The sequence below is a fragment of the Rhea pennata genome, chromosome 4, assembly GCF_028389875.1.
Source record: "Rhea pennata isolate bPtePen1 chromosome 4, bPtePen1.pri, whole genome shotgun sequence".
NCBI classification, from domain to species: domain Eukaryota; kingdom Metazoa; phylum Chordata; class Aves; order Rheiformes; family Rheidae; genus Rhea; species Rhea pennata.
The window spans coordinates 41,622,365-41,650,007 of record NC_084666.1 but is presented as its reverse complement, the minus strand read 5'-3'; the positions used below and the strand labels follow the sequence as shown (position 1 = coordinate 41,650,007).

General features: G+C 36.8%; 1 long non-coding RNA gene across 1 annotated transcript in view; it reads right to left on the bottom strand.

The window, feature by feature from the left end:
* Positions 1 to 248: 248 nt before the first annotated feature.
* Positions 249 to 27,643, bottom strand: part of LOC134140356 (uncharacterized) — a 39,643-nt gene continuing 12,248 nt past the window's right edge. The window contains exons 2-3 of the long non-coding RNA XR_009958392.1: positions 1,168 to 1,231; positions 249 to 483 (exon numbers count right to left, since the gene is read on the bottom strand). This is a non-coding gene — a long non-coding RNA (uncharacterized LOC134140356). The remainder of the gene's footprint in view (positions 484 to 1,167; positions 1,232 to 27,643) is intronic.

The following is a 27,643-nucleotide window of genomic DNA, read 5'->3' as shown; positions in this document are numbered from 1 at the left end:
TCAGTAGCTTGTGTTTGACCAAGAAAAGTATCTTGTCTAGAAATCAAATCTTCTTTTTCAGTTGGACTACTGAGTATTTTCAGTTATTGTCATTGTCAAAGCTAAGGATGCATCTCTAGGAAAGCATATAACTAAATTTTGTATTTCCTGATGTTCAGAATGTAAGTTTAGAACTCTTCATATCCAATGAACAATTTAAACTGCATGTTAAAATTTAGAACACTAAATAATATGCAGTGTCTTGACAGCAAGAACAGTCATGTATTTCTCACTTCCATATCTCTTTAGATGCAGTTTATTCATTATCAACTGAAAAGTCTTCTCCTTTGACTGTTCTCAGTAGTTCTGTAAAAATGGAATCTTCTCTCCATCCCAGGGATTCCTTCTGGTACATATCCCAGCTGCCACAGAAAGGCAAACATCACTGTGTGTCCTGGTCCCAGACACATCCTTTTCAAAGGAACATCTTACGTGGTAGATATTCTGTGAACAAAACGGTCATAATAGCATTAGATGGATGGGCCCTTTGAACTAAAGTGATGTTAAAGCCATGTACGTTAAAAATTTTGTGTATGTTACAATTGTCTTTAAAAAATGCCTTCCTAGTTTAAATAGCTCTTGCTACTTTGTTTATCTAGATGTGCTGCATACAGAAGTACTTGGCATCAATAGCTGAGGTTGGATTTCAGGACTGGCACCATTTAAGCACTAAAAAGGCTAGGTAGTCAGTGTAGCTTTGCATGTTTGGTGATGACCTGCTTTAACCATCTCACATCATGAATCTCAATAGAAGCAGGTCAGAAGCGGGGTGGGACACAAGGATCCTTCACAAGTTTTGAATTCTCCTCAAAATGTGTCTCTTAATACTAAGATCAGACATTTGTGAGTTGTGAGTTCTCAATCGGAGTGGCTCAATTGCCACAGTATTTTCTTCATTCTACTCTGTGTTCTTTATCATTCACGACATACTTCATAAATTACCATTTTTGGTTTTAGTGATCTTTACTCATTAGGAATTTACATATTACCAGCTATATGATGTTTTTCTTCAGTTGTGTAATTCTGTTCCTTCAAGTCCCAAGGGGGAAAAAATGTTTACTTCTCAATTTTCTATAATTAAGCCTCCCACAAGTTTAAGGAGTAGGTCAGTAGTTCTCAGTTTCATACCTCATTTAGTTTCTGATTTCTCAGGTAGATGCCCGGAAAAGGTCTTCCATGCATGTCTCTCATCCTCAAGTAGAAATGACAAACAAATGAATAAGCAAAAAAAATTAGCTACTTCTGCAGCAAGGGTCTCGAAAACCTGCTGTTTCTGTTAGCCCAAGTCTACTTTACTCCCAGCTATGGGAGTATGATTTGTATCAACATTATGTTCAACAAAAAGTACTGTGGATGAAGCTACAGCACGAGAAGTGTACTGGGTGACCTTACTTCTGTATGCATTTTGGTGAGTGAGAGAAGTTATGAGAATAGTTTTGCTTGAAAAAATAAACTGGAACGAGCTACACCACTGCAAATCCATATGTGTAAATTAACTGGGCAAGAGTTTGTAGTTTGTAGTGTAGGTGAAGCCACAGTTTCATTACATCATCCTCTTCATTACTTCATTCTCTGGTTGACCATTCCCAAGACAGATAGGTACTATACAGATTAGATTTTTGTTCTTGTGAATAAGGATGAAAATAAAACTAAAAATGCATGTTACATATCTACAGAGAACTTTTTTTTTTCATTTTTCCCCTCTGACCTCATCTGAAACAAGCTTCCCTGTTTTGTCTCACTCAAGAGATCACCAGCATCTCTTAAGAAATGTCTGTTCATGATACAGTTTGAAAAATGCAGGAATTATTCTAATCATTGCTGTTGATTAAACAGGTAGGGGTCCTTTCTGCTCCTTTATTTACCTCTTTTTCCTTCTTCCTGATAGTTCTGCACAGCTGGAGATTTTCAGCCCCATTGTAGCCTTCTCATCTTCAGTAAAGTCCTTCTGGCATGCTAATTAATCTCTTTTCTAATGTTTACCCTCCCCGACCATGAGCCATTGTCTGCTTTTACATCTTATTTTGAAGAGACAGGGTTCTTAAAATTCTTGGATGTCTCTCTTAACAATAGATGTGGCCTGTACATAATGTGACAAGCAAGACAATGATTTAATGAAACAAGATAAAAATCCAGCATTAAGATGTTTCTAATTTTTCAACATTTTCATGATCCTGCTTTCTATTTTTTTGTGCAAAATTGAGAATTCTTTTCTATTTCTAAAGTACTAATCAAAATGGTAGAACTTACTGATCAATTTGATTAAACTGAATTTTGATCAAATTTATCAAGCAGAGAAAAAAAGCATTCATTGCTTTCCTGTAAAATGTTTGATATCTATTATCCAAAGCACTAGCCATAATACATTTGGATGTGTTGGATAGAGATATCTATCAAGCCATACCTTTGAATATAACCTATATTAGGACACACATCCAATTAAATCACGAACATATTGCTAAGAACATTACAGAAGATCCCAGAAATACCAGAAAATTCCTATAATGTCAGAAAATGTTCATATAAAATTTCATTTCTGAAAAAAAGTTGTTCTTAGTGAAAATGCTTTTTTTTTTTAATGAATAATAAATAGATACATATTTTTGGAGAGCAGAAATGAGTAACTACAAAATGTTACTAATCTGGTCTAACCTCATGTCTCTGAGAGACGGAAACCTTTCCAAATTCAGATAGCATAAAAATTTAAGGAAATCAAAATCTTCAAAAGAGCAAAAGCTTAGCTGATCAAACATAAGCACTATCTTGCCCCACTCTTTTGTCAGCAACAGGGCAAAGGCCTTCCCCAACAAGCTTTGCTTTTCTGTCTTGTATCTTGCAGTGATGATGGATTGACCTGAAATACTTTACTGACTAGCTCTAGGTTGATGAATTAAACTATGGAATTAGCTAGACAAAGTCCTGCCACTTTCATAGTCTAACTGAACCCCCTGAGTATAACCCACTTAAAATAAATCTTTACCTTGATGCTAATCTTCAGGATTGCATGTATCATTCAAGAGAGTTTGGCCATAAAACTTATTATGGTTTTGTTTGGGAGTATGAAGGTTTCTTGATACAGCCATAATTTAAAAGTAAATGATGACTTTGTGCAATTATCATTTTAGATTTTGGAGCAAATGTAAGCATTAAAGCAATCTGCATTACCACAGGAGAAGAGGAATCTTACTTGCTTTTACCATCAGATCATAGACCATATCTATTCTTCGGCTCTATTTCTTTATCTTTGTAAGATACTTCATAATTACATGGCATTACTTCACTGGCAAATTTTTCTTCTTCAGAACCATGTAATAGGACCCATTTACAGAAATCATTTATTAAACACACCTCTGTCTTTCTGATCTGCTCACTTGCTGTCTTTCAGACTCACTCTTTTCCTAATTCATTGCCTTTTCTAAGATTTTCAGAATACAAAAAATCTAACTTCTTTTTTTACTTACAGTTTCCTTTCCATCTCTTTCTTCCCTCCCTCGTTCTCCTTTCGTTCTCTCAATTTTTTTTTCAGTTGACTACTTCAGCTGTATTTTTCACTTTGTAAATAATAATATACCTGGTCTACTTCAAAATTACAAAGAATTGAGATAAAACAAGAAGGAAGTAACATAAACAACACTGCTGTAGACTACAGAGAGCAAAGGTTCATCCTCTGTCAGTTAGCCTTCCAGGTTACTAGCATAGCTAAAGCTTTTGTGAGCATATTGGTACAAATTTATGAATTATTGGCATGTTCAGCCAAATGTATCCATACTGAGCTGGTCATTTGCTCACTTTGAATTGGCGGCAGTGTTTCACGACTGGCAGCTCCTCTCAGTCAGGGCTTCTAGGGACTACATCAATATTTCACTATAAGGCTATTTTTATTACCATTTTCAACTTTTCAGCACCCGTGACACAAGAAAATTCAGAAACAAGAGTTTCCAAAGCAAAACACCAGAAAACCAGAAAACACACTTAGGGACTTGAGGAAAGGAAGGCCTAGCCACAGAACATAGAAATGCAGTTAAGCAGTTTGGAAAATGTATTTCTGCAAAATCATTTTTTCCTGTGGAATGCTAATTCTGCTTATATAGTATGGATTTTTCATACAGCGAAATCAAAATTAATCATTTGACTCAATACAAACTGAGAGGTTCCGGTTTGTCAAAAAGTAACTGAATGATAAGTTTCTGCTTTGGTCAGCATTAATCAGCTGCAATTTGTAGCTGCAGTACTTCAAAGACCGTCAAAGTTTCTTGGAGTCGTAGTCTCTGTGGCCAGCTGTGTGTCTAAATCTCGAAGGAGACCACGCAGAACTGCCGTTCAGCCACAGAGACCGCCCAGAGAGACCTGCAAAGTTCCAGCTATCTGCACCCGGCTCCTTAGGCAGGCCCTAGGGGCCCAGAGGGGCTTTTAGACAGCAAAAAAGTAATGCAGAGATGCCAGCAGGTACAATTTGACCGACTCAAATTCAGAATAGTCAGATTAAATGACTTTAAATTAAAAATTAACACCTGAGTTCAGGAGCATCGAAACAATGACACAAACTGCTATTTTTAAAATACTGATTCTGCAGAAAGTTTTAGGACATTGTCTTTTCATCTAGATTAGACGTGAAAGAAAATGTGAAAGAAATAAAATTTTACACTTAACGAGGAGTCCAGAAAACCATATATATATATCTGTTGGAATCTTACATGCCCTTTAAATAACGATGATTTTCCTTTAGGATGATGTGGCTTAAAGGGCACAAGATAGGACTAGAAGAATTACCATAAATTCGATCTCAAATCTAAATCCCCCTGAGGCGGCAGCTTTTCACATTCTTTTAGCAAACCATTTCCTCCTAACATGGACCTATACTATACCAAATAGCCAGGCACCTACACTTTTGGAATAAATGTTAGTTAGATGTGTGTTTGTAACAGGTGGATTAATAATGTTGGTGGGTAAATAATTGACTATAGCTTTAAAATTTGTGCAAGTCCACATATAGAAATGTATTTCATAACAAACTATCTTACTTCAGTTCTGCTTCTGCCTTCAGAAAATCCTTAAAAACAAATGCTGCCTTTAAAAAATTCCATAGTTGCGGATCGAAAACTGGATAAAAACAGATGAATTACTCTTTTTTTTTCATTTTTCCACACTGAGGAATACAGACCTTTAAAAGTTTGAATTTAATTCAGACTTTAATCCAGCTAAGTTTAAGTGGATTAGTCAAGACACAGGTTCAACATTTCTATTCAAGTGTTCTGATCTAGACTGGGCATCACAGGTGTTTTTCTAAAGAGTGTTTTGGTATGGTGTGGTGCCTCCACAGACAGCAGTGAGGAGTGATGCCAGCATAGAGGTGACTATACCTACGTGAGCTACAGTCTAAATTCAGCAAGTGAACCCCACGAGTAGATCCCAGGTCCTCCACAGACTCCTCTAGAGAGAGGACTCCTCTAGACTCCTCTCGAGATCAACAGAAATGTAGGAATCTACTGATTCAGTTGATCTTTCTTCTCTTTCTCTCTTCAGACACACTTAGGCTGTGTACTACACTGTAAGTTGACCTTCAACTCACAGCTCTTCAAAGAGTCCTTGTTTGGGTATTTAACTGGCTTAAAAACACTAAGTCCCTCATAATTTTCTACTTCATTAGAGTAAAATAGTAGACGTTAACACAGAACATAGCAGCTTAGGAAATTTTTTGAAAATTTTAATTATCGTCATTTTTATATATCTTTATCACCATAGTCAGTTATTATAATTCAGCCTTTTACTATAACAGTAATTCACCTCAAATCCATTAGGGTACAATAGTAAGTAATGCTGATTTCTTACTACTCTGTGTATGTTAATTTCTTTTTTTTTTTTTTTTTTATTTCCCTGCCTCATGTCAGCAAGATATACTCTAAGGATCTCAAACAATCTTTTCTCTTCAAACATTCAGTCAGATCACAGAATTTCCCTACACCCTAGATTAAATCAGTAACCAAGAGTGCCTCTTTCAAGCTCCAGAAGCCTTGAGGAGGCTTCTTGCATTTCATAGAAGCCTCTTATACCCAACATAGTCTCTGCAAATACCAAAATAAAAAAACACCAAAATGTAAGAAAGATAAAGAAAGATGATCCTGCCAGGATTTTTTACTCACTTGTACAAGCAGCAGCTCTAGACACTCTAACAGCAGTTCAATTTTCACATGCCACTCTGATTCATGCACTCAGTAGCAAAACGGGGAGTAAAGAACAAAAGGGAGAGCTAAGGCAGAGTTCACTTGCTAATTGTTAGCATCTTTGAGAACTCAACCCAAACACTATCAACACCTTTGAAGGAGGAATTATATTGCATTCATTAAAGTATACAAATGCAGCCAAAGCTAAGAAATCACTGACCTCATTTTCCAAAATACTGTGTAGCATCCAGCCTCTTGCTTCCCAGAAAAGCTCCATCAAAGAACCATCTGTTCCTAATTACAGGATCTCTCTCAAATAATTTTTAACATTATGGAATAAGAACAGTTTTAGTTAGAAGGCGCCTAACTAAAACTGAAGACCTCTTTCTAGTTAGGAAGAGGAACATCCACACTCTTTATCACTGTAACATTTTATATTGCTGACCACTTACAGTGCTACTTCACATCAGAGTTACAGCCCTGGGATGACTGGATCCTTCCTCTTTAAGAGGGTCACAAAAGCAATTACACTTTCATCTAGAGTGCTCCTGGGAGATAGGGGATCATGCAACAAGAGAAGTTAGAGAAACAGCAGTGAGTGAATGACAGGAAGCTCTCTAATTTTTGACATCAATCTGTAACTGTCTTACTAGTATCAAAGTTAGTTCCATTGTTTTTGAATAGACATTAGTTCTCAAAAGAAAGTGGAAGCTATGGTCATAGGAAATATTTTGATGGACACAACATAGACTTTTTTGACCATGTCATGTACGGTATATGTATGAAGTTTTCATCTTGGCATCTCTCAAAAATTATTCTGAAAATTAGAATGACAGAAGCAAATTACAACTGCCACGAAAAACATTAAACGAATAGATTGCATTGATCGATATATACCAGCTCACATTAAGTATACCAGAAGTCTGCACTAATCACTAAAGACTTGAAATTATGTTGAAATCAGATTATCCTTGATCCTAGGCCATGTACACAGATAATATAAAAAGACAGACAGTTGCAGAGCATGTAATTAATGCTTTTCCCTTACTACTAAACTTGTTTAAAATATAATTATACTTTCCATAACTTGCTCACTTTATTTTTCCAGCCTGTGGAATATATATGTGTATATATTTATTAAAGTGACTGTCACCTTAATCCTAAAAAGATCAAACCCTTCTGCATGTGCCTGGTAATATTAACTTCAGCTAGCTATGGGGCCACGTGGACTTCATGCTTGATGCCATTTTCAAAACTATGGAGTCACAGAATGGGAACACTGCACTATGAATTATAATTAGGTAAGTACATTTTACAAATACTTTAGGCTGATTTTTGTTAAGAGGTTATAGTAAACTAAACTCAGAAAAAAAAAACACGAAATCCATTAATTTTGACTTATATTATTGTTTCACGTTTTATGCGGCCACCAGTCCCATTTTGGGGGGACGGCAGATCCTTCCTTTTCTTTTCATTTCTCCCTTTGCCTTATCCTAATCAGATCTACTCACTTACAAACTGCTTTAAACAGCTGGAAATTAAGTTATTTTGTCCCATGTACAATGTGAAGGTACTTGCACGGAATCAAGAAATGTTTTTTTAAAGCTATTAAGAATTCTAACTATTATTTAACAGTAAACATACACTGAATATTTAGGAAGCTTTTATCTTTTGTTCCTTCAACCCAAAGAATATTATAGTTTTTTTCAGAAGTATATGGATAATGCATAAGTGAAGGGAAGGATTAACTAATGTTAACTTAATGATTACAAACTGACAATGAAGATTAAGAACCTGACATCTATGAGATGTCTTAAGAGAGCATCTATTAAGCTCTAAGCAGGAATAAGATATTTTATAATAATCTCCATGAACTGACAAGAAATCAAGGAGAATACATAAAACACTCCACTTCCTCAAGAAATACTCATTCTTTTCAAATAAAAAGCAAGGTTTCTAAATTCCATTTGTTAAAATTGAATTTAGTCAAAGATTCACAAATTCAAAGAATGTGATAAAAAGTTAATTACCAACTTACCTTTCAGCATTTACTTCCAGAAACATAGAAAACTCTTTAAATAGATCCATGTACATGTTCCTAATGTCTCACTGAGAAAACCTATTTATAGAAATGGACTGTCTATGCCTTTTTTTCCTAGTGTACTTAGGAGAGGAGTGCCCCCTAGTGATTACTGATTTTTTTTTTTTTTTTACATTAGCCAAGATGTAGCATTTCAATTTACATCTTTAAAATATGATTCCCATACTTGCACATTGTCCTGGGAATTTTTTTTTCATTCCTATTTTGCTTAAATTATTAACAATGAAGATGGATATTACTTCACAACGGGGTCTTTTTGTTTGTTTCTTACACTAAACAACCCCTGATTCTGGAAACTTCATTTACAGATACTAGAACTCAAGCCCTTGCAGTTATCCTAAGCTTTTGTGACAATCCAGCGTGACTGCTCACATATTTTAGGATTGCTCTTTATTGAGAAGGCAATAGAAGAACGTCAGTACGAGTCATACATCCTTCTGACTCTTAGTGCAACCCACATTTTAATCAGCAGAAGTGATATAAGCAGATCCGTCTTCAGAGTCATTGAGAATCGTCTGCATTTCCTCTCCACGCAGCATCTCCCTGCTACAGCAGTGCAGGGAAAAGGCAAACAGTGCTGGCGCGCTGCAATAACACTGCTACAATTGCAAGTCCCCTTAGCCTTCCTTGCAAATTGGTGCTTCCTTAAAACACTGCTGGAAGAAGTGTCATAAGCAACCCAGCTCAACCATCACCTTCTTAGGGCACTTGAAAAACATCTACAGTTGTGCCACGGACACCTGGAAAATCTGACAATTTTTTGAGGCATAAGCATACCAAAGATGAATAGGTCTATGTGCACGTGCACAGTAAGTTACCTGTTTTCTCCTGTTAATGGAGAAAGAATGTGGCCCATATAACTGGATGCTGCTCCTGCTGCTGTTAGCAATTTCATGTAAAATGATTGAACATATTTTACTACTATTTCTTACAGGTAATATTTTATACAAAAGTTATAAGCAAAAACAAATTCACCCTTCATCATAAACCCACTTTCAGAAAAACAAAAGGCAAATTCCTCTGTGTCATAATTCTGACATAGCAAAGAAGGCAGGATGAGGAGAAATTCTTCCTGGAGAAAATAGCTCAGCCTAGAGATACACTGTGAATTTCAATGTGATAGCATGTCACTCTCAGCCAGCAAATACAAATGCTGCAAAAATGCTCACAAAACTTCCGCATCAGTGGTGCTTATACTTCCTGTGCAGCTCCATATATTTCAAGATCACAAACTCAGCCAGCCAGCCAAGACAAGTCATATTACTACCTCTGCCACTCGGAAAACAGTGCTAATATTTGGATATAGTAGAGGATTAAGCAGAAAGCTTGCACTCAACTCTTTAAAATACAAAATTAATTACGACTACTTTCTATAAGCTTTGAATGTTATTGTTAGCATGTTAATTTTTCATTAAGATGCTCTAACATTGTTCTAACAAAACCCTGCATCACAACTCTAATTTTAAATGGGCATTTGCAGATCCTTTAAAATCTGTACTTGAGCCAAATAAGTAAATAATTACAGTAATTATTCATTGTTTATGGTGCTAGAGCTGCATGACAACATATGACAGACACACAGCATTCTGCGGCTTTTTTTTAAGCCTCCCTCAGCCAAGTAGACCAAAAAAGGCTTTGGTACACTTCTCTTCTGTCCAGCTGCTGAAGAAACCGCTCCTTTTCTATTTTATCCCTTTCACATGCAATATGGATGTTTGCCTTGAGATGCATCAAATTAGCATGTTTTAAGCCACCGAACACACACAGAGTCTTCTCCTTCCTCTTCCTTGGCTAAAGTCACATTACTGCTTTCTGCTCACCACTGGACCAAAGAATTGTGTAAAGCAACAAAACACATAGTGGGTCCCAGCACTGAGAACCACAAACCATACTACAGCCCTGCTACTGTCAGTGGATGCACAAATCGCTTTGTTTGCAATTTTTCAGGACAGTGCCACATTCCAGAAGTGGAGAGCAGCAGGCATTCTCCATAAAAGCCAGTTTTAATATCAAGGAAATCTCCCCGTGAGTCACTAGTACTCCCAAAGGTACTTTGTACACACACACATACACACCGCATCAAGGACGACACGTAGAGGCTATCGCTCAGCACAGTTCAGACAGCTCGGGACATCTAACCCCTTCTGCTCTCCGCATTGCCTACGTCTCCGGAAGCTTCGGGATCCCGGTCTACACAGATGACAGTCATCCCTTCGTAAAGCAGCTGCATCCTGACTCGTATCAACAGGCAGCTGCAGGTGTCCTTTGCGCTTCCAAGGCAGCTCTCACATTTTAGTGCCCCCATGCTGAGAGCCTCCGAGGAGGCAAGGACGCTACCTGAACGGTGTCGCAATACAGCCGCGTTCTGCCTCGGGCATTTAGAAGCGCCACTTCACCGAGTGCGGGACCGGGCTGGCAAGTGCCTGACACATCCTGAAACAACTGGGCGCTCTCATTCCTGTCAAGTCGCTCATCTTCAACATAACACACTGCTCTAGCAGTTTTGTACTGCTAAGGTATTTTTTCACTAACCAGAAGCCGTTTGAGACCAATACCTCTGGACAGGAGGTCAACAAGAAGCCAACACTGCTGTGCCTCAGTGGAGGACGCCAGGTCCCTTCAATCTGATTGCATTACAAGTGGCTTCCTACAAGATCAACTCAGTCTATTACGGACTCTCTTTCCAGTAGCTGCACTGCATTTCGTGGGGGTGAGGCCTGTTGTTTATGTGCTTAACACTGCATCCAGAATACCCAAAGGCTAAATGCAGCATTACCCATTTGAGCTGCTGGGTTCTTTTACTGGCAAGAAAGAAAAAAGTAAAAGCTTAAAAAATATATTTACATATACATTCTACTTTAAAAATAGCACAGCTATTCATGGTATGTGAAAACAAATGTGTTTGCAAAATCAGAGTCTATTTTTTAAACAGTCTAATGGAGCTTCTTGAAAACTCTCTCTATATATGTCTCCAAAGGCAAAATTTAGAATACTTCATGCAGCAAGAATAAATTATTCACTTGTTGTAGTCAATGTTCTGCATTTTGTGACCTCTGAAGAAAGAGTTGTTTTTGGAGGACCACGCAAACTTCTTGAATGTTTTATCATAGTCTTAGAGACTCTCTGTGAAATTTGCTATTCTTGAGGCAAAGAGTGGGGAAAAAACGGGCACACTGCTTCTTTTTGCACTGTACGAGTGACCAATGGCTCTTGGGAAAAATGTGTCCTGATGTAAGCTCATTGAATAGGTGGAAGAAATACAACTTTTCCTCTTGTCAGGAAACTGATGGACAAGTAGAGTATTATTTGTTGTTAAGATAACCTTACAAAGCCTCGCATTGCTCTGGCAGACTGAAGCACAGAGTGAAAGGCAAGCACAAAGAGATGGAAGAGAAATTGCTTTCAACTGCCGTTTCATGTTTAAGCAAAATCTATGTTATGCCATCTGCTTCTTTTGAGAAAAAGTCAATAGTTGTTTAAAAAACATGCAATACAGTAAAACACAGTATGTACAAGTTTGCTACTCTCAGTGGCAAAACCTGCTTCCTTCCACCAGTAAAAACCAAACATGAATCTGGAAAGATCTCAGGTTCTCTTTGCACCCATGTGCACTGGGGAATTCTGCCAGTACACAGGTAACACTGATCCATATCCTACAGTTGATCTCTTCTGTTGTCAGAAATGCGCTTCTCAAGAGAAACTGCTGACAGCAAATGGGTGGCTATTCCTGTGCCTGCCCTCTCCTCACCTGCTCTTCCCTCCTGTTCTTCGCTCAGAGGTAGATCACGCACAGGCAGCAGGGTTCCCATCTCCTCAGAAATGCTATTCATCACTTCTTTGGAACTTCAGTTACTACAACACTGCATGTTACACTGAAAATGAGAAACTTCCGCAGTTTGGTTAACTTCTGCCCTTCAAAGTCATAATCCAAAACGTTATGCAAAACATATTCATAAATAATAATTTGAAAATTTGTCCCATCATCAGTTTATGGATTTAGATGTTTCAGACTTGTAACTCACGATGAAGTCAAAATGTGCACATAGAATATGAACATTTAATATTAAACTGATGTTCAGGTTCAGACAATAAAAATACTTCTAAAATGTATGCTGCATGCTTTTACCTACCACAGTAAGACTTAAAAAAAAAAAAAAAAAAAAAAAAAAAAAAAGATTTGAGCATAAAGTCAGTGGAATCTCAGAATATACAAACCAATCTTTTCCATAACACTATAACATTTCTTTATCTGTGTTTACCTAACACTTCGATATCTGTTTCTCAGAGAATTTTATCACATCAGACAGAATCAAAGAAGTCTGACTTATGAGTGAAAATAGGGGTATCTTTTCTTATTCATGCAGCGGTAAAACCAATACATGGTGAAAGCTGGAATGTTCATCCAACCTGTTTTATGATTAAAGGGTACTTTGTGAGCATTGCTAGGTTGGTTACACTCTTCGGGGCTTTTTGTTGTTGTTCCATTTCTAGTGGGCTGTTTAGGTGAGTAGCTACTTCTGGGAGTAGAGCAGCTAGAGAGCTCATTTTATTTCCATGGTAACAACAACCTTTTCCCTGGAAATATCAAGTAATTTGAAAAGCCACATATATCCACCCGCTCCTTCACACAGTTTTCCATGTACATGCAACTAATATGGAGCTATGGAAGGACTGAATGTTGTTCTACTAAAATTACTATATGGCAATATTACGGCTATATGGAATTCATACTCAGTGGTATTTTAGAGCATAAAATATTTGTAGGCAAGGGTAGTAGTAATTTAAGACTAAATTCTATTATGGATTCCTGAATTAATACAGTAACTATTACTAAAAGATGAATTCATGGCAATAAGGGTTTTTTTTTTTTTTTTTTTTTTATTATTATTACTCTTTAGACTACTTCATGACACTATTCTAATACTAGAAAAACCGAATCAAATATTTTTCTTGTTAGTGGGCATATATTGATGGGCAAGTCATGCAGAAACCATCAGAATGGTATATTTTAGTAACTCTTTTCTTTAGCACTGTGAATCTAACTTTTAAAAATTAAAAGGTCTATTACAAATACTTCTAAAGACTAGTTTCATCTCCAAATGTGTATTAAGCCTGATGAAGGCTCCAGTTTTTAAGAAGTATCTTATTACCACTTTTTTCATTTATGCTCCATTTCCTTATTAGCCACACTATTTTGCTTCCTTCGTTATCCTTTCATTTCAAGTTATCCTTTCATTTCAGCAGCTGCCAGCGGGCATCACAACATCCGTTCCCGGGCAGGCAGGCCAAATGAACCTGAGCAATGAGTCTCAGTACTCTATCCAGTATGTATGCACCATTGCTCCTATTAAAGGTATTACTTTTCATTGTAACTTTATCAGGCAGCATTTGGAAGCTGATTAACCTCCAATCACAAGATATTCATTTAAGGTAGTTCATTCAGCTGTCTCTTTAAATTATATTCAAGATGTTTATTTTTTATTCTGCCCCTTAAATGTTGTAATTTTTCATTAATCTTGCAACAGGTTAAAGTTGTCGAACAACTTCCTGCACTTAACAAACTTTGTAAATGCTGTAATTTTTAAATATGGTCAAAAATAATTTTGATTTTCACAAATGTATTTTTAAATCTGTCATGTAGAGTACATTCTTCATAAAAGAAAATCCTTTGATGTCAACAAATCTTAATTATTCCTTATAAAAATTAATTAAAAGTATTATCAATCTCTACATAGTCTTTTCCATTGGCTTCATCTTTGGATAAGACCTTACATTCCTACACAAAATACTTATAAAACTTCTAGCATCAATACCAAAAAATACGAAATGTTTATTTAACCTTATTTCACCTGTACTTTTTCATAAGGTGTATGTCTTCCAATACTCCATGTAAAGCCTGGTCACACGTGTATATAATGAAAGTGATTCACCAAAGCCAGAGGAAGCCAAGCTGTCAATTCTACGATTCTGTATCAACTCAGAAAAGATCACGAAAGAGAGAGGCATACAGAGAGGCAGAGTGAAAACTTATTTCAATCATCAAAATGACAGAAACCAAACATCAAAACCCCACCAACAATAGCAACAAAAAACAACTGGAAGGTTTCCAAGCAGTCACAGGAACCATGACAAGGAAGTGAGTACTCTGTTGATCTTAAAAAATACATGGATTGTTAGCAAAAATTGAATCTATAAAACATTACTGTGAGAAAATCACCAAATAAGTAGGAAGAATAGCAGGAAATACATAATTCAAAATTCAGAAAGAAATAAGCAAAAGTTTAATCAGTAATATTTTCTCTACATTAGGTTCCTTCAAAAACTTCTTAGCATGTTGCATAATTAGCATGTTGCATACCTAATCAGAATTTCAGAATACTTCTGAATATACACAGCAGTAAAGGATACAGCTTTCCCTACAACGAAACCAGATAAGAGAGAGGCAAAAATATTTTTGTATAAATAAACCCATAAGATGAAATAAGGCACAGCTGCATGATGAAGAAATAACACTATTTTCTGAGAGCATCAGAGTATTCTGAGAAAGTGAACAAAAAAAAAGCTTCAGTATACTTTCATTATATGTTCTCAGAATTTCCCCACAAATTGTGGAAGGAATCGGTCAAATTTTACATGTAGTCAAATTGCTAGTTAAACATTTCGTTTGACTGTTAAGCAGATCATAACGACATTCCACAGTTTCCAGAGTTCAATCAATTCCACATTTGCTCTTTGCCGTATTTTTTCCACAACCGAATGGCCAAATCTAAGCAGCAGTAATTCCAACTAAATCAATAAACCTATAGTCCATGTAAACTTTGTTTTCTCAGAATAGTGGCTGTATAAGGCAAACAATAAACTCTGTTAACTGATGCACAACTGGAACACTAGTTTTATAACTATCTGAGAACTTAGTATACCTGGCGAGAAGATTATGGTCCTTGAAATGCTGAATGAGACAACATTGGGATTTTTTAAAGCAGGCTCGCAAACTTTAACTTTAGTGAAAGAACAAACTAGCATTTATGCCAGTGAATCATTCTGAATTGGTCCACACAAGATGTGGAGGAATGCTATATCCAGAACAATTTACTTTCCTTCCAGGAACCAGAAGGCAGCTAGGGAAATAACTGTGATTCTCAGAGTAAATGTTCTCATCTTTCTCCATTCACAGCAGTGTTTAAGCTAACAATTTTGTCCTAAAGGCTCTGTCTAATATTTGTGGAATGGTGTTTCATATAGGGATGTTTATCAGACAGTTTGGAAATATGTTACTGAAAAGAGGTATTGCTTTACATTTTTCAATAAGGACAGTTGCCTGGCTATGTGTACCAACTCTTTTTATATTATGATATTCCAAATGCATCATTTTCTTTCTCCATTTTTAGAGCTTATTTTTCTTTGCTTTAGTTCCTTTCTTACAATAGAGCAATACAAAGCTAATAGTACATAAAGTGATGAATATGACTTGATCTTTTATTTACTTCTGCTCATTTTACCTTGTCTTTCTCTAGCTGTGAGTTCATCCTCTTCAGTTAAAAAAAACATTTCCAAGAGTATGAAAGACATCTGACTCACTAGTCTCTCATTTCCATACGCTAACGCAAATCTGAGCAGGAGTAACTCCAACTACATCAGTGAACCCACATGTGTTTTAGACCAATCTATCTGAAAGACACATGATGTCTACTGTTCCCCCCATCTTGGTGCCAGCTTCCCACTTTAAGTGGCTGAAATTAGCAAAGCCTTCTCGTAGCCCACGATCTAACCCCGTCTAACTCACAGCACTGCTGATGCAGGTTTGCAATCACAACTTACCTACACAGGATTCATATCCATGGTTTAAGCCAGTAAAACATTCCTCTCACAAATCTTCAAAGGAAGGCTTCGCTAATGAGGAAAATAAAAGGTTGCTTTCACCTCCAGGGAGCAAGAGACTATACTTAACATGATAAAATTAAACTTCTAAATGACTACTCATAGGCTCAAGAGTAACCAGTAATATACACTAATGAACACTCAATACTCCTCCTTTACATAACAAATATGTATAAGAAGTTTTAGCAGTAACCTCACTTTTGAAAGCTAAAAACTTATTAAAAGAGAGTATATTAAGAAATTGGTATTTTTAAAATAAAATTCCTATGGAATTTAGCTCAGGACTGTAACATTTACTAACTTCATTTCATACTTATATACAAATAACGTTATCCTGAATTTTATGTTACACAAGTCAGTGATTCATGTGTATTTGAAGTGAAAAAAAGAGAACACAATAATAACACTCATTAAGCTTATGCAGCTTCTTCTATCCTTTTGAGTGGAGCACTGTTTTCATAGCTTTTGTCATTTAGGTGTCTTCCCTATTTGAAAAGGTAAATTTTTGTTTACTTCATTCCTTTAACAAACAAAACAGTCATAGTTTTTTTCAGAAACCTGATATAGCCCTGCTAAATATTTTACTGACAGAGATTACCAAATCAAATCTCCATCAGCAGGTACACTGGAATGATGAAAACAGATTTTAAAAAAAGGGGGGATTAAGAATGCCAAACTTGTCCTACAGTTAAAAATAACACGTATTATGTCTCACTTATACCAGTTGGATACCATGTGGATCAGAGCATTTCTCACTATTACGCATGTCAGAAGGAGATAAGGGACTTGGATGATTTGGAGACAAGACATAGAGGTTTCTACTGCTGTTAGAGTCTTCTCAGCATGATAAGGGATAAGAGAAAAGTGGAAAGTCACAATATAAAACCGAATGATTTTCTGAGTAACTGCCTTGTGTTTGGTTAAAATATAATTTAAAGGACAAAAATGAGTTTTTGCCCTAATGGCAATACCATGATTGAGGAAAATACGCTATCTGAAACCTGAAGCCTGTGCTTTAACTAACATGATGACAATATGGAAGGCAGCTCCACAACCTTTCCCTTTCTATGCATCTAGAAGAAACTGAAAAGAACCAGGAAGATATATACAGAACTATACAAAATCCGTGCTAGCTCACAAATGTAGCTGATGCATTTCCATTCAGCAGTAGAGAGCCCACCTGGGACAGCAGCATTTAGCACCAGTCATTGTCAGAATAATGTGAAAATGATAAACTAATCCTGACTGTTCCGACTCCTTTTGTTAAAAACATCTAAAAAATGTTAGTGCAGCTGATAACAATTGATAGCTTTTAAAATAAAAGGATATATGTATTCACATCCAAATATCAGGCTGCATGGGTTTGTGTGCGGTTGTGAATGCATGTGCTTAATGCAAAGGGCAGAAATGTATGGTTGGGGTACCACAAAAGTATCCGGTTCCCAACAAACTTCTGAATCAACTTATGAAGACAAGTTGTTAGAGGTAAAATACGATAAGCAGAAAGTCTGTTCTGAAAATATAATTCTATATTTTGACATATGCCCTTCTCAGATAGTCAGTATGCTGTGGGAAAGTAATGCTTAAAAACACAAAATTTTCTTGCTTACAACAGAATTTGCAAAAATGCACAGTTTGAGCACAGAAATACGCCCTACAGAACAGAGCATACTGTGTTAGGATGGTTTGAGGAGCTGCAGTTATGTTAAATCCAGACTAATTGATCACCTGAAAGGTATCTTCCAGGTAAAACTTGTTCACAATGTAAAGCATATGAGTCATTTAGTCTTTTATATTTGCTTTACCTTTATATTTGTTGTGGAGCAAAGAGATTCCTGTTGAGGAAGAAAATGTCACACAATAGCATCGCTTTTAAAGTGCTAAAAGACAAATGACATAGATCTATAAATTTAAGAGCTTCACATCAACTTCAGAGAATTTCTTAGAAAGGACATTATGCCTGTGGTAATGAAGGGGAACTGAAAACACTTTAGTAAGTTTAATAATGAGTTCAAAATATAGAGGTAACACGTTCATTTCCCATTTGAGTTCTCTGAAGATGTAACTCTTAATATAGATAAGAGGTACTAAGGAAAACCAGCTCTTTTAGATATTGAGATAGTATTTCAGCACATCCTTCTACATCAAAAAGAAAAGTAACTGAAGTAGAGAGTCACTAGGAGTAACATGTAACAGCCATTGGGAAGAAAGCTGACTTCAAAGTTGCAGGGCTGAATTTCTTTTGGATCCAAATTTTTGGTAACCTTGAAATATTTCAATACTTATCTGAGTACAAACCAGAGGTGTTTCTTTTTTTAATCTTACATGTAAGTTAGGATCAAAATACAGCTTGAAGTTCCTTAACCACTTATCCCCCTAAAGCAGTTGACATGGTAGTTGGTGAACTTGTTGCGCTGCGTCCTGATGAGGTGGGCATGTCACTGGAGATTGTATCGCATTAACAAATGCAGTATGGGAATGGGACAAGCCACCATTTCTGTCACCAAGAGTTTGGTCTTGCTTGTCCTTGCTTTGTCTCAGCAAAGGTAAGAGCACTGCTTTTATATTCAAATCCAGGACTGCAGACCAGGTAAAGTTTCACTGCCTCTGATACCAAGGCTTCACATTGCTCTATTCAAAAGATCATGTTCAGAATCACTGTCTTGGTAGCTACTTCCCATCGGGAAGGATGGTAATATTGTCCTAGAAGATGCACTGCTCCTGTCTCTGTGCTAAGGTAGGTGGCACACCCCTCCCACCTAATGGTTAGGATGCACTAATACATTTGCTTAATTTAAACTGCATAGGGCTCTCTTTATCTAGATTTGTATTATCTACAAAGATTTCTTATCCCAGAAGAAATTAGCATAACATTTGCTTTACCTTGCTTGCAGTTTTCCATCACTAAAAAGAAAAGTTCTGAATCAGGGTCCTAAAAAATGAGTTTCCCCCCATTTCCTCATTTTTTTTGTTTGCTTGCTTTTTTGTTATTTCTCCAATTATTATTTGAATAATTGAATACTGTTTGAATTTATTTTTTAAATTCTTTAGTCATCTACCTGATAAGTAGTTATTCTACCCAAATGATTTTTACCTCTGTGATCTATATCTACATGTTTAGAGAATGATTTGGTAATTAGTACTCTATGAATTAATTACATAGATTAAGAGATTCTTTCTTCTCTTCTGTCAGTGATAAGGCATTCAAGGACAGGTGAAAGTCACAACATTACCCTGGATTAGATTAAATTAGATTCAGTTCTGAATTTCTAGAATATACAAGGAACTTTGAGTTCATTTAACTAACACCCACCACCACACATATACACACCAGTTATTTGGCTTTACTTACATACCTCTCATATCTTTTAAATACTCATCTTGTTTTTTTTCCACTATTCTAGGGAGGAAAATAAAATCTTAACAGTCAATTTTTATTTGTCAAAGAAATTTTAAAAAACTCTACTGTCTCTAATGCACATATATACAACTAACTTCAAGTCTCCTCACTTTTCCTCTTTTCCTGCTTCCATATGATAATCATTCATTTCAAGCACTACACTCTTCTTATCTATTTCAGTTCCCTGGAAACTAGTTCGTACATCATTCACTCCCATTTAGCAATATGTTATACTCTAGAGAAAGACCCCTCCTCATTCAATCCAGTCCACCTGCTAACGAGTTTGGGAAACACTATATAAATCATGTAAAGGTTACGTAGAGGAAAGGAAAGACCTAGTGCTTAATGCAACATGATTTCCTGAGGTACCAGAGCAACTAAAAGGTGCAGGAAGAAGGAATACAAATGGATGGAGAAAACATGAAGCTCTCCCTTATCTACATGAAGCTATCCTGCAGGCACTAGGAATGTAAAAAAGATGGTCTTTTACTTTTTATTGCTGCATTTGGGGAAACTTAGCTCAAAATGAGCTGCTGCTGCTCCCTGCTGCTTTACAAAATAGATAGGGAAATTTTAATAGGCTTACTGGTGATGCCCCAAATTCACTGAGTCTCCCAGTACTCCAGCTGAATGTAGTTCCAAACTGTTGGGATAGCTTAAAAATCAATTTTGATATCTCTCTAAACTCTGGCAGTGTTTCCTGAGTTCCTATTCACTCCTCCAAGCCAGCTGGGAAACAAGTAGGGCAGCAACCTTTCTCCTATTTGGGTAGGGAAGGAAATATTTCTAATCAAAAATGCTTTCACTTTGGGATTCCTTTTCTATTTCCTGTAGCATCTGGTTAGAATTAAATGCCATCATTTCAAAAGCACAGGGCACAGTTAGGGGAACACTTGATGTATTCAGAAACCAGGTATGCATTTTTTTCTCAACTTCTTTTCTCTGAAAAACTACTTTACATCCTTGGTTTCTACACCAAATTTGGTGGCAGATGAACAATGCCAGCAGCAGAGGGGCATCAGAGGCATCTCTTGCAGCTATTTCGTAAGTCACCATCATTAGTAAATGATGAAGGAACAATAACATTCACATTACCTTAAAATTTAAAGCAAAGTTACTGGTACCTCAAGTGCTGAAAATAATCATGAGAAAAGATCTTAGAGCAATGCAGACTTCTCTTTGCAAAATGGTATCTTAAAGAATAAGCAAGAAGCAATTCCTAAAAATCCTAAGGGAGCAATAAAATGACAAGAGCTTAATCCTTCTACCTTTTTTCTGCGCACTTTTCACTCAGCAAAAGGAGGTTTTACTTCACCTTCTCATAAAACCACATTCTAGTATAAACTCTGTACCACTGTGAAATATATTGGTGATAAAGGAGACTGTCTATAGCATACAGGGGAGACCATTCTCTAGCTATACGCTCCCTACCTGCAAATTTGATTCCATGTAAATATATAAGGTGACTGAAAGATATTTTCTCTTAGTCCAGGTATTTCTAATCCTAAATCAACATCTGACTTGTTTTATGAATCACTTTACAAATATATCACAGGAAGCCACAGAGAGCAAAATTACAGAGCTATCAAACTCTTCTGTTGATTAGTATTCCTATGGAGCTCTAAACTCTTAGACCACATCCCTAAAGGTGCTGCTACATGAAATTTCAGTATATAAAAAAAGTTTCCTTGAAATTATTCCCCAGATTCTATAGAGATATATTACTGTCAGCTTAAAGTCACTGTATACTACTTGAGACTTAGTTTGTGAAGGGGGAACTTACTCTGTTCTTAAAAAAATGCTCCTGAAATATTAAAGAGGATGGGTTATTATGGTCATATTAACATTCATAGATACCAGTCAGCAGAACTGTTTTCCAGTATTCCTGCTCACATTTCATATCTTACAATAAAAATCGACATATAAGAAAACTCTGCTGTGCATCTTCGATGTTTTTACAGTGATGAACAAAACCAAGAGCTGATAGCAGAATTTTGGCAGGACTTAATCCACAAACCATTTTTTTTCCTTTACACACTCAAAGGCACTGAGTACACAGAATCGCCTGCCATGACTGTTAGAGAGCACTGTTGATTGCAAGTCTCTTTGCTGAGCACAGAAGCCTCTATCAGGCCTGATGAGAAGCATGGAGTCATTATTCTGAACAGCATTTATCATCTTCTTCATTTTAAACTTCCTATTTTTCTTTGCCTTGGCCTGTTTTCTTTCAAGCCTCCTGTTGCTTTTCATTTCCTCCACTTTGAGCTTCCACATTCTCTTCTGTAAGACCCCACTTCTCTCTCCTGCGGCCCTCTGTTTCTAGGCACGTAACACCACTACAAAAACCTCAAGAGACTGTTGAACTGGTGAACTGCTATATTTCCTCTTAAGTAGGGCAAAATCCCCAAATCAGGTCAGAGGAAGCAAAGTGGGCACAGTCTGTTCCAGGCCACATATACTATCCTTATTATGCACTGACCTAATTCAAGAAGAGCCTTCCAGGACACAACAGTGTACTAATTTCCTTTGTGTTTTTGAGGGAAACACTACGAAAACAATGTATCAACTGTCCTCCTATATTATTTGAGATTATACAATCAAGCATTGCTTTGCAGAACAGTGAGCACAAAAAAAAAAAAAAAAAAAAAAAAAAAAAAAAAAAAAAAAGAACGACCCACCTAAAAGTGCACACCCTCAGCCCAACTGTATTTTTAGGAAGGCTGAAAACCACACTGTGTAAAGAACTTATATTTACATGTTCTCCTTGTACTACATGCAGTTATTTATACATACCTTAAGTGAATCTGCCTCTCAGTGGTTCCAACTGAAATTCCTCCAGTATGCAGGGATACCCCCAGAGGAGGACTCTCTCCCCAGATCTCAAGGATGCTCTCCAGAAGGAGCCTGGGTGCAAGTTGAGGCCCCAGATCCAGGCTGGACTCTAGCAAGACTCCCCTTTTGGTCACTGAGCTCAGCAGCTCTCAGCATTTCCCATCAGCTTCACACCCCTCAGGTCTGCCTCTAAAGAACTAGCTTGATTTGATTTATCAACTTCATCATGCAACATAACAAAAACATACTTTGATTACTATAAGAACAATAGCTTGAAACACCTATTAAAGATGTGGAGATGAAAAAAAAATCTCATTTTACTATGTTCTTCATTGCTTAGCTGATTTTTACTTTTGTTTTTTGCTTTGACAACCACAGATTGATACATTCTAAAGTAATTTAACTATTGTTATTGTAAATCAGAATTTAAATTTGTGGTGGCTTTTCATACATAAAATACGGCCAGATTCAGACCTCATGTATTTGGCTATCAATCTGGTACAAATCTGATTTAATTAACAACTCCAGAGCTACACTGTGGTGACAGAACTGAATCTTACCCTCCACAGTTGCGAGGTTCTTTTATATGCTACATTACACTTCCTCCCAGCTGCATTGCCAGAGAATCTTAAAATAGTTCCCAACTAACTCAAATTAAGTATATTCCGCAACAGTTAACCATAATCACCTTTTATTGCAACTCCTAATACAGTGTTTTTATTGTTGAAAACTCAGGTACATTCCCATCAGCAGGAGACACCAAGCCGTTCTAAAAGCTTTGCACGTAATTGCCATTCCATACCATTCTGCACGCTTTGCCTAAACATAGCAAATTTTTTTTCTCTCATCTGCTCTAAACCCCATGAAATGAAATAAATTGTAAAACATGATTTCCCGAATGAATTATCATATTTCTTGTGATTAAATTTTGGGTAGTTATAATGTTATCTGTTTCTTTTGACAAGTACAATTATTGTTGGCGTGTGCACCCAAACTGTATTTCATTTTCTGAAGAAGCAGCTCATTACGGTTGGTGAAGTCTCTAGTAAAAGAGCGGCATAGAAGAAGTACTTTATAAATATTGACTTACTCTTAGCACCTGTCAGCAAAAATGTAAATGGCCACAGATCACAGTCGCAAAAGAAATGAAAGAGAAAAACCAGGAAGTACAACTGATGCTATAAAGGCTGACAAGGGCAAAGTGACTTCTAGACATCCACATATCTGGGCTGGAAACACTTAAACAAGACAAAGATGCTCCAGATGGACGTTTTTGTCCATAATTAAGGTTAAATCTTTTATGCATTCTATGTCATTATAGCATACAATACTTTGTTAATTCTGTAAAGTGTCTTAAAAATGACAAATGGTGCATAATGGTCCTATTTTGCTCCTTAGCTGGCCTATGGCATATCTAACGTAGCGCACGGGAACACAGCGAAGTACCTGAATTGTTTTGTGTGCTCCAGGATGTGACCCTGGTCAGCTGCTAAGGACCAACCCATGTCCATATTGTTCAAGTCATATTTACCGTGCCCACGCTGTAAATAATCTGGAGTGCACCATGGCACAATAATTACTCCATAGTGTTTTGTTCCTCTACTAAATATACACCCGCAGCATGCAATGTGCACAAAGCTCAAACCTCTTCTGCTCTGGGCAGCTAACATACATTTTATTTAAGTGGCCACACCATATATGAGTCCTCAAGCCTCTTTTTACCACTCATTACCTAAACGTGTTTGATTTTTGATCCAAACCCTCCTGCTGAGGCAAAAACGTTGTAGAAATGACGTTGAATCATTAGGTAGTAAATGGATTCTATTCTCTTGGATGAACTAGCCAAAGGCACGAACTTACAGCATTGAGACTGGTAACCAGAAACAAAATTTCTCTGAGACCACTGTGGAAGTAAGTTCTTTTTAAACTCTGGATTTGAGTTTATTTAGCAGCGACCCTATGGCTACCGGTAAAGACAAGTGGTCTACATTTAATATATTCACACTTTATCCATCTACCACTGAATTTCCTTCCTACAGAGTAAGCCAATTTCCTGGATGTTTATTGCTATCAGTATGTGACACTAATTGCAGTATCTAAGTAGAGTTTAGATCAACCTCCTACATCCAACTCCATATATGTGCTCAGGATGTGTAGGAACGATCCCTGGCTTCTCAAGTGAAATTCTGGTTCCGTTGAAGTCAGTGGAAGTTTTGCACTTTACTAGGATCATGATTTTTCTTCCCTGTTGAGCCTTTACTTGATACATTTCGCATTTTTGTAGCCACTTCGTTGTCCCAAAGCTGGGTTCTGTTACCCAGTGTGAAGCAACCAACAGACACACAGGGTCGAGGTATTTATTTCATTTCTGTGCAGAGATGGGTGCTAGGTGGTAAATCCACAAAGCTAGCACACCTCTTCTCCCCCTCTCATTCTTTATTTATGCACACTTTTCAGGGAGTACTTTATACAAATCTTTCTACTGGTTAAAATTTCACTACATCAGGTACTCGCTCTGTGCCTGCGCTTTCACATTCCTGTTAATCAGCATAGGAAGCAAAGAAGAGGCGGTTACATCATTATCATGTCACTTCCATCTCCTTATTCATTTAGGGGTGTGTAGTTTAATATGTTAATACCCTTAATGAACCTAAGGTCACTTCTTCTCGGTTATTCTGCTGTTTTTGTCTTGCCTACCTCTCACATTCTTCAAAGCACTGTGGTTTCATCAAGGTTATTTAGCCGGAGCTGGTTATCCTTTGCAGTACTGTTTTTCTCTCTCCCTTGTTCTTGAGTCTTGTTAACTATTTGCAAGGTTTTTCTCACAGCATTGCTCCAACAACTTGATCATTCAAAGGAAGCTAGATCAAGTGAGATACATTCTGTACAATGATGTTTTCAAGTACATACAATGGGAATTTCCATAAAAATCTAAGAAATAATTTATGATTCCTTGTAACATTTGCAAGTCTTAGATTTGTTTTTCATTTTTGCCTTTTTTAACCAGCACTGATACAGCATTATGTGGCTTACAGACATGTCATGTTGCAAAGTATAAGCAAGATTTCAAAATACATTTTGATTTTTCTGCATTTTACCCCAGCCTTTTCTTCTCTCGGTACACAGAAGCCAATATCACATACATCTCTGACACTCAACAATTTAAGACTCTTCTTTCCAGAAATGGCTCTTTGTTACAGGACAGAAAACAAAATCATTCTATTTTATATTTCATTTATTCACAGCAGTTTCAGGCTTTTACTGTGCTCATCACTTCAGAAGCATAACCATTAAAAACAGACCTCAGAGATTTTATTAAGTGAAGTCATTTGTACTTTATCTACAGACATAAGTCTTGATACGTAACTGTTACACAGATAGCAGAGACTGCTCTGCCTTTTTTCTCCATGAAGGCATTTAGAAAACACTGATTGCTTTAAAAAACACACATACGCATCTCCACGTATCCTTTCCCCTCGAATACAGCAAAAGTTAACTAAAGGACAAAAACCACATGGAACTAAAAATACTAGAATGTACATTTTATGAAATGAATAGTAATAACAGAGGAGGAACAGGGACAACAGTAATGGTAAAGGTTGTTATACTGAAAGAAATATAGGCAAGTTATTTATATATTTACTTTGCCTGTTCGATGAATCTTCTATGATGCTGTACATCTGCAGGACAGCATGAGAGGTTTCATCAGCCCTGTAAAAAAATGCTGAAGTATTGTATGGGAGAAGAACTGCAGGTCTGAACCACAAAGATATTCTTAAGGACATCTGCAGTAAGACTCAATCCTGCTCCCAGGTAAATCAGAAGGGTTTCTGCCATTGGCTTTAAAAGGGAGTGGGACTGAGCCATTAGGTTTGCTGACCAGGCAACATGGAAAAGACTATCCAAGAACTTGCCCACAAAGTCAAGAAAAGTAAAGGAAGTAAATTTGAAATTAGGGACCACTTAGCTAAAGCACTGCCATTCAGCATAAACACTCAGTAGTGTAAGCACTATCACAAGAAACATAAAGTTATTCTCTTTTAATGCAAGGAGCTCTGAAAGAATGTAAAATACTCTAAGGAAATGTGATTGGCATGCTACAGCGTAAAGGAAATCGAGCAGAGAAGACTGCAAAAGGAATTGGAGATAACTGAAATCCATCCAGGCTAAAGCTAAAAGGAAATAGGGCAGCAGAGACCAATTTTATCAACTAAGACTGAATAATCAAGAACACTAGAAGCAACAGGAATTAAAAAAAAAAAAAAAAAAAAAAAAGAACAATCTGAAAAATTGAATTAGCAATCCCCAGGTGAACCAGAATCAAGCTAAAGTGTAAGAAAGTAAGAAGAGAGTGTTAGTGTCTTACAGAAGAGGAGGAAAAGGAGATAAACTCATAGAAAACTCATTGTACTCAAGTATTTGATTATCATTTGTATATCTAGTTCTCTGAAAGACAGTAAAATTAACTGGATGTGCCTTTACTACCTTTAAAGCAGCAACTCTGTCATTAGTCTAGATCAAGTGCTCTTGTAAATACTTTTTATGAACTACAGTCTTAGAATCTCTTTCCTCTGTAGAGAATACATTCGTGTCTCTCGTTGTTTGCCAATATTAAAATATTTCTTTCTTTTCTTTAAAAAAGCATAGCAGCCTCCCAACTTGTATCCAGTGTATGCTATTGCTGATGAAACCACACACCACTGGAAGCCTCATCTGAGCCAGACACCTGCCACCTGGCCCATTTTATGTTTGCAAAATATGAATAAATATTTTTCCAGCTTGACTAAGAAAGCTTTCTTCTTTTTAGTTTTATTTTTTCTGTTATTTTGAAAATGTACGAGATGAAGCAGTAATTCCTCCACCGTACATTCCCTTAGGTTCCTCTGCTCCCTTAGGAATAAAATCTTCTCCTAGGTTCCCTGCAGGGTACGACTGGAGCTGTGTGTGGTATCATTGTGTTCGCTTTCTCAGAATTGCCTATTCCTCTTGCTTTGGCACTCAATTCAACATAAGTGAGAGATTCTGTACCACTCCTGGATTTTGATGTAGACTGTAATAGTGGCAAGCAGCAGTACATTCTGACAAAACTATAGCAGTCCCCCACAGGTTTCTTTTAACACTTTCCAGGTGTGTATTGAGCAAAATAGCTGCCATGTGTTTTCATTTACTAACAGTCCCTCAGAAGTACAGACAATAAATGTTCTGATTTGGAGGGACTGATAGTTTGCTTTT